Raw genomic sequence first — 8840 nt, forward strand, 5'->3', positions numbered from 1 at the left:
CAGCTGGAGGTACAGGGGGAAGGCAGACAGACAGGTCCTGGGATTTCAGCAGAGGCCACTCAGCGCTGGAAAATGAGGCTCACAGAGTTGCTTGGACTGTGTGAATCTGGACTTAGGATAGACCGAGCCGTAACACTTGGTTAGGTAACACACACTTCAGGCACCCTGCACAGTGATGTGAACTGGATCATGGGAAAAGGCAAGACTTCGAAGTGCAAGAGGGCAGAGGGAGCATAAGGGGGCAACTCTACAATCAGTGCACCAGCCTGCGGCCCGAGAGGAATCACGGGGCTTCCAACTTGGACTTGATTCAAGCAATTGCAGAGAAGAAGGGCCAAAGGGCAACCAGCAGGCCCTAACCAGAGGAAAAACCGAGGAGGAAGTTCTGAAAGAGGTTGCAGAATCCATGGTCGGGCAACTAGGGAAACCCAGTTCTGCTCCCAGCTAAAACGAGATCATGACTCTAGCAGCTGACCCTGTAGGTGGTGGGTGAGTGGAAGGATGATATTCTAGATAAAACCTAACTGACAGGGGCTTCCCTGGTGGGGCAGTGGTTAAGAATCCACCTGCCAATGCAGGGAACACGGGTTCGAGCCCTGGGCCGGGAAGATCCCACATGCCGCGGAGCAACGAAACCCGTGCGCCACAACTACTGAAGCCCGCGTGCCTAGAGACTGTGCTCTGCAACAAGAGAAGCCACCACAATGAGAAGCCCGTGCACTGCAATAAAGAGTAGTCCCCGCTCTCCGCAGCCAAAAAAAAAAAAAACTGACAAGTCCCACTAGAGTTTTGAAGAAGGAATTAGGAAAGAGGGACCACGAGTTGCCTAGTCCCACTGGTATCAAATTTAGAGTAAGTCCCACATGACCAGTGACTTAGTCTAAGGGGTTTTTTTTAAATTAATTCATTAATTAATTTTTATTTTTGGCTGTGTTGGGTCTTCTTTGCTGCGCACAGGCTTTCTCTAGTTGCAGCGAGCGGGGGCTACTCTTCGTTGCGGTGCCGCAGGCTTCTCACTGCAGTGGCTTCTCTTGTTGCAGAGCACAGGCTCTAGGCATGCAGGCTTCAGTAGCTGTAGCACACGGGCACAGTAGTTGTGGCTCACAGGCTCTAAAGCGCAGGCTCAGTAGTTGTGGCGCACGGGCTTAGTTGCTCGGCGGCACGTGGGATCTTCCCAGACCAGGGCTCGAACCCATGTCTCCTGCATTGGCAGACAGATTCTTAACCACTGTGCCACCAGGGAAGCTGCTCAACTGCTCTGTCATTTGCTACCTTTGCTATCTTCTATTTCTCAATAATTAGGAGTGCATTGCAGTGAATAACAGTGGTCAAGAAATCAGACTGCCTGGCTTCATACTCTAGCTCTGCCACTTATTAACTGTGTGGTCTTGGCCAAGTTTTTTTGTTTTTATTTTTGTTTTTGCTTTTAGCCAAGTTTTTTTTTAATGTCCCTGAGTTTCTACTTCTTTATCTGTGCAGCTGAAATATTGATAGAAACAACTCATGACATAAATGTGATTAAATCAAATGTAGAGCCTTTGGCACAGCGTAAGGGTTCAATAAACATTTACGTGTTGTGACGATGAGGCTAGAAATAATAGCACTAGGAGTAATGATAGCGACAAACCAAATGGCAGTCAGGGACTTGTTTCAGGGATGAGAGAGTGGAAGAGAAGTTGGGAGTGGTGCCCTATAGGTTTGGGCTTCCTTCCGTGGTTAATCTCTGGGCACCTCATCATCCCAGGTTGGTTCCCTTAAGCCTGCGCATAGCTCTGGAAATCCTCCTTTCCTTCAGTCTCTGCATTGGAACCATGACAGTGGATTCCTACTACTGCTGGGACCCTGACTGATCCAGTACCTGACGGTGGTTGTGTGTCTCTCCATCAGTCTTTTGTGCTAGGACTCAAACCAGCCCCTTCTTCCAACTTCCCCCCTTGGCTGTGGGTACCAGCATATGACTTTCAGTCATCCCTGACTGGTTCTTCCCTCTCCCTGAGCCCCCCACAATGCAACATCCTGAGACCTTACATTCCCACCTCACAGAATACCTCACGTCCTCCCCTCATCTCCCTTCCCATGGCTTCTCCTTCCCATTCAGGTCCTTCTTACTGCCCCCTTGGGCTATGACAAGAGCATCCTAACTAGACTCACAGCCTCCCGTTTCCTCCTCCGCACCCCTAATTCAGTCCCTGATTTGTCATCAGATTAGTCTTCCTAACTCTGAGGCTTTCAAAATTTTTTGGCCATGACTCACAATAAGAAATATATTTTAGGGACTTCCCGGGTGGCGCAGTGGTAAAGAATCTGCCTGCCAATGCAGGGGACCCGGGTTCGAGCCCTGCTCCAGGAGGATCCCTCCACATGCCGTGGAGCAACTAAGTCCGTGTACCACAACTACTGAGCCTGTGCTCTAGAGCCCGCGAGCCACAACTACTGAGCCCTCGTGCCGCAACTGCTGAAGCCCGCCCGCCTAGAACCCATGCTCCACAACAAGAGAAGCCACCGCAGTGAGAAGCCCGTGCACCACAATGAAGAGTGGCCCCCACTCACTGCAACTAGGGAAAAGCCCGTGTGCAGCAACAAAGACCCAATGCAGCCAAAAAAATTTTTTTAAATAATAAATTAATTAATTAAAAAAATATATATATTTTACCTCACAACCCAGTACACACATACAAAACACACAAAGCAATACTGCACTCTGATTTTTTTTTATCGTGAGACCCAAAAAATTGGATTTGTGAGCCACTAATGGATCATATCCCACAGTCTGGAAACACTGCCCCCCACAGAGCTCTAATCACGTCACTACCCCAGTGAAAGATGTCAGTAGTCCCCATTATTGACTGAATTTAGTACAAGTTGTTTAACCTGGCATCAAAGCCTTCTATAGGATGCCCTCAATTTGTCTGCCTAAACATTTCTCTCCCTACCTCCATTTATGTCATTTTAACCTCTCTGGGCTTTTGTGGTCTAATATATAGAATAAGAACAAAAATATTTCTCCAGCATGAAGGCCAGGGGTAGACCAGATGATACGTTAAGTTTCCTTTTTAAGGGTTATAATTCTGGGATTGTAAGTGCCCAATATCCAGTAACCAAACATATCTCCTCTCTGGTCTCCATACACTCCCAGATCTATGTCATCTATGTTCCTCTTGCCCCCTTTAGCCATCTTCCTCCATCTCCCTCTATCTTCCTATGTTGAAATCCCATCAAAGTCTAGCAAGGGCAAAGGACACGGGAAGGAAGGATCAGAACATACTCAAGCAATGCAGTTAGTCCCCTAAGAGTGGAGCCACTAAGGCTGGTATGTTACACACAGGTGGGAAGAAAGATGAAACTAAAGAGGTGGGCTAGGCTAGATTATGCCAAACCGAGACCCTCAGGCTGAGATTTCATCTTAATTTAGAGGTCATGGGGAGTCACTGAGAGTTTCTGAACAGGTGTGATATGACCAAAGGTGAGGTTTAAGAAAACTGATTTGCCTGGAGCTGGGGCATCAGAGGTTTTTCAGTAGTAAAATTGACATAGCCTAGATGTAGTTGGTCTCATGACAGGCCGGGTCAGGGATGGATCTCAGAAATTCAGGCAGGCCGCATCAAGGAGGTTCAGCTTTGGCCACAGATAAGCATCCTGGAGAGCCCAAGGAACATGGTGTCTAGTTATAAGGAGCAGACTTGAGCAGAGGGCCAACAAGGTGCCTGGCTTCCACCAGCTCTGGCAACACAGTGCAGGGGCCCAGCCAAGAATTGGGACTCAGGGGCAGGAGGCCGGTCCTTGACAGGGCTGGTGAGAGCAAAGCTTCTGGCAAAAAAAGAAAAGGAACCACACCCTTTCCTCAGATCCTGTATGTGACAGTTTCTCTGCCAAGCACTCTTGCACACTGGTCTATCGGACTCCAAAGCCTGAAGTGTGAATGACACCAAACTTCTCCCAATGTCTCTGAGGACAAGAAGCGAATTCTCTCTCCTCCTGAGACCTGGCAGTGCTTATACAGAGTAAGCCTAGATAAATATTTGTTGGATCGAACTGAAAAGAGATTATCATTCCTATCACCCCATGGATATTGCTGCTGGTTCGTCTGTCTTGACTGGTGATTCTTGATGTCCTGGGCCTTACACTGTTTAACTGAAAGAGCCTGAATACCAAAGCTCTGTGGAGGATTATACTGATACTCTGAATACATTAACCTAAATGTATTTCTGGATGAAAGGCTTCAGGTGTGGCTTTAACGACTGACTATGTGTGAACAGCCAAGGGAGAAATGAGCGTTAGTGTCGTCTTTCATCCCAAAGGCTTTGCAGGGCATTGAGAGCTCAGCTCTGCAGCAAAACATGAACTATAAATCATCACGAGATTTGTTTCCCCTCGTGCAGTGGGAGAAACCTGCACTATTATTATGTCTCTTTTCACGTGCCCTCTTCCAGATATATCTTGGTCTCCCCACCACCCAAGGTGCTCAGTAGATGGGTGGAGCCATTCAAGGAGCAACCGGGGTTGGGAGGAAGCTGAGTCTTGTGCTAGAGCTGTTGGGCTCTGTGTGGAGCTCACTGCAGCTCTGGCAGCCCTGGCAGGAGTGGTAGCAGCTGGCTGTGTTCCCTTGGGAGCAGTACATTCTCGGGGGGCAAACAGGAGATATATGACTGCCAGGAAAAGGGTGTAGAACTGTTTCTCTTGGTAAACTGTCCATAATCATGTATTATTCAGACTCCCTGCCTCCTAGTTACTCAGTCAACACTTACTAACAGCCCCTGTTAGTAAGAGCAAGAAAGCAGAGTGAAGGCAGGTCAATTCCATCTTTGAGGCTCCTAGTATATTTAAAAAATGAACAATGGCTAAATAAGATTTTAAGTCATAGTAAGTTTTAATGTTTGTGTATTTAAAATTAAAATTATATGATGAATACTGTCTTCTTTCCCTCCTGTAACTACAGCTTTGTGTCTGAATTCATAACCTCATTTGCAGGTAGTACAGAAGTCCAAATTTGAGGCTCTTATGAATATGGGAACTGGATCTCTTGCCCCTAATCCCCCAGGCCTCCTGCCTTGTCGCCTACCAGGCCCAGGTGCACAGAGGACTGAACCACAGTTCATATGGCTTTGACTAACATCAGACCGTCCACTGCTTCCATTCAACCACAGAGGCTCCCTTTGACTTCAAGTCTGGAGCTTTGAACTGCCCTGAGGGGCTTTACCCAGATGCAAGACTCTGTCCCTGTCTGAAGCATGTCTCCTGGGTCATGAGAGTCTCTACTGCCAACTCAATGCAAGCCAATAAACCATGCTACTTGGCTTGAGTTCTATCTATGTTTTCCTCACATGCACGTAAGCTGTGAGGACGCCCTATTTCTATATGCTTGGACACACTCACCTGTAGCAACAGGAGACGAAGGGATTCCCCAGGGAGGCTCTTATGCTTAGGCACATGACACATACCTCTAAACCCACTGAGCCAGGAATAGGAGGTACCCTGATGTCCAAACACAGAAACACATGATTTGATGCCATTGTGATAATATGAGGAACCACCAAGCATCCTCTTTTAAAACACAGCCAAAGGGACCTAACCCAAAACATTAACACATCTACTCCGTAAGTTTTTGGCTTTAGGGAACGATGGTCAGAGGGACCCATTTCTTTGGGATGGCTGAATCTGCCTCTTATCCAGCTTTGCGAGGACCCACCCTGGGGTCTCCTACAAGGCCAACTGACCTCCGACTCAAAACCACATTGGATTTTCCTCACTCAGACCTTTCCTCTAAGAATCTCAAATCTGTTTCAAGAGAATTAAGGAGTTAGCAACTAACCTGTACAGTCCCCATAAAAAAAACAGGGGTTCTGTCTCTTCAAGAAGTGGGAAATCTGAGGCCCTGGGGCCTGTTCTGTGTCCTGGGGTGGCAGACCTGATTCCTGCCCCAGAGTTCACTGACAGTTGAAAATATAATGAGGTGGTGAGGAATGGGGAGTGACGCAGTTAGAGAGAGCTGTCTAAAGATCTCAGTAACCTGGAAACTACTGACGTGTAAAAGTGCCTACTGTTCCGAAAAAGAAGATAAGCAGATGAGAAAGAGCAGAGGGAATAACATAGACTCTATAGTATCATTAAAGGAATAAAAATGTTTTTTTCAAACCTCATCTTAATTATAAGGAGGTACAAATATAATGACGAAGCAGCAAGAATTATGATTTTTTTTGGCAAAAAGCTATGCAATTTTGGGGCTTCCCTGGTGGCACAGTGGTTGAGAATCCACCTGCCAATGCAGGGGACACAGGTTCGATCCCTGGTCTAGGAAGATCCCACATGCCATGGAGCAACGAAGCCCGTGCGCCACAACTACTGAGCCTGTGCTCTAGAGCCCGTGAGCCACAACTACTGAGCCCGCGTGCCAGAACTACTGAAGCCTGTGCCTAGAGCCCGTGCTCCACAACTAGAGAAGCCACCACAATGAGAAGCCCGCACACCGCAACAAAAATTAGCCCCCGCTCACAACTAGAGAAAGCCTGTGCGCAGCAACGAAGATCCAACACAGCCAAAAATAAATAAATTAAATAAATAAATTTATTTTTTAAAAAAAGCTATGCAATTTTGTTTCCTCACAGGCTATGTCAAAGGGAAAACACTGAAAAAAAATTTTTTAATCCCCAAGGGAAAAAAAGACACAAGTGGAAGAAACACCTTTTTCCCAGACCTGATCGCACTTACATTTGAAAAAATAGTGCACCTGTATTTATTTTAGAAAGTTTCCACCTATCAGAGAAATGCTAGAAGACAAAGCTGGTTATTCTATGTTTGTCTGGGTGTTATCTCTTGAAAGAAAAGTATAAAGGAAGTACCATATCCATCATTAGTCACTGAGCTTTAGAAATACTTAGTCACATCACTTTTAGTGTGTATTTCTAAAGGAAATATTGACTGTTGCCTTTCTTTCTTTGTCTTTAAGAGTGAAAATTCTGGTATAGCTTTTATATGAATTCTGGTGGATTTGATCATAACTGGACGACCAGTTTCTCTGCCCACACCTGCACTCTTCACCACCTTCTTTATCACCAGTTAAAAAAGACTGTCTCGGGGCCTGGAGGAAGAGGCTTGTCCGGTAAGAACAGAATGGGTGAGGCGTCTGCGCAGTACAACCCAGAGCCCCCGCCCCCTCGCACCCAATACTCCAACATCCAGGCCAATGAGAGTGAGAAGGCCCGGCAGTTCCGGAGGCTCTTTGCCCAGCTGGCTGGAGAGGACATGGAGGTCAGTGCCACAGAACTCATGAACATTCTCAACAAAGTCGTGACCCGACATCCTGATCTGAAGACTGATGGTTTTGGCATTGACACATGTCGCAGCATGGTGGCCATTATGGATAGTGACACGACCGGCAAGCTGGGCTTCAAGGAATTCACGGACTTGTGGAACAACATCAAAAAGTGGCAGGCCATATACAAACAGTTTGACATTGACTGTTCAGGGACCACTGGCAGCAGTGAGCTCCCAGGGGCCTTTGAGGCAGCAGGATTCCGCCTGAATGAGCATCTCTACAACATGACCATCCGACGCTACTCGGATGAGGGAGGGAACACGGATTTTGACAACTTCATCAGCTGCCTGGTCAGACTGGATGCCATGTTCCGCGCCTTCAAATCTCTTGACAAAGATGGCACTGGACAAACCCAGGTGAACACCCAGGAGTGGCTGCAGCTGACCGTGTATTCCTGAACGGGAGTCGCAGACCTGCCCCCTCATCGCCTCGCTGTAGGAGTCACCTTGGACTCTTCAGTCTCCCCCAGGGCTGATCCTGTTTGCAGTCACATCTTCATGGCTCCTGCTGACCCACAGGCCTTTCTGTTCTCCCAGCCCTTGGCACCCGGATTCTCAGTCAACAGCCAGGGCCCAACATGCTTCAACACACCCTGCCCCAGCACACCCATCTCACATCTACTCCATAACCCCTCTCTTGCATCTGTGCCAAGCCCAACATTTGTGTTGCTTGCACACCCCAAGGGCCCTTCTCTCAGTTCTGGGAGGATCACTCCAGTCCCCACACACCCTGGCACACCCACCCAGTTACCACCCAGGCAGCTGAACTCCAGGCCATAACAGGTCACATGCCCCAGTGCCTTTGTCTGTATTCTGCTCCCAGCCTGCCAGGCTCAGGAGGAAATAAATGCACCCTAGCTGCTGCTCTCTCTGAAAAAAAAAACAACAAAAAAGATTGTCTCCACCCCTTGCTATCAAGAATATTAGTCCTAGTGACTCCTTCCTTCATGTCTAAGAAAAGGGGATGCTATTTAACCATTTATTCACTTTATTCAACACGTATTCATTCAGTGCCTGGTGGTGTTATTTTTTTAAGACCATTTTTATTTTCATTTATTTTTTAAATAATCTTATTTACTTTTGGCTGCGTTGGGTCTTCGTTGCTGTGCGCGGGCTTTCTCTAGTTGCAGCAAGCGGGGGCTACTCTTTGTTGCGGTGCAGGGGCTTCTCATTGCGGTGACTTCTCTTGTTGTGCAGCACGGGCTCTAGGCACACGGGCTTCAGTAGTTGTGGCGCACGGGTTCAGTAGTTGTGGCTTGCAGGCTCTAGAGCACAGGCTCAGTAGTTGTGGCGCACGGGCTTCGTTGCTCCGCGGCATGTGGGATCTTCCCGGACCAGGGCTTGAACCCATGTGCCCTGCATTGGCAGGCGGTTTCTTAACCACTGCGCCACCAGGGAAGTCCCAGTGCCTGATGTTTCCCTGGGCACTGGGGATAAAGTAATGACCGCAAAAAGACAGAGCCTTGGACTGGTGATCAGAATCACACCAATAGATGTAAATTACACTCTGTGATAAGTGCTTATCTTTC

At 47.7% G+C, this 8840-nt stretch overlaps 1 pseudogene; it reads left to right on the plus strand.

The window, feature by feature from the left end:
• Window positions 1–6673: 6673 nt before the first annotated feature.
• LOC114904862 lies at window positions 6674–8174 on the plus strand (annotated as a pseudogene).
• The last annotated feature ends 666 nt before the right edge of the window (window positions 8175–8840 follow it).

This window comes from Monodon monoceros, unplaced genomic scaffold (assembly GCF_005190385.1).
Source record: "Monodon monoceros isolate NGI ecotype Baffin Bay Population unplaced genomic scaffold, NGI_Narwhal_1 Super_Scaffold_21, whole genome shotgun sequence".
In the NCBI taxonomy this organism is placed as follows: Eukaryota; Metazoa; Chordata; class Mammalia; order Artiodactyla; family Monodontidae; genus Monodon; species Monodon monoceros.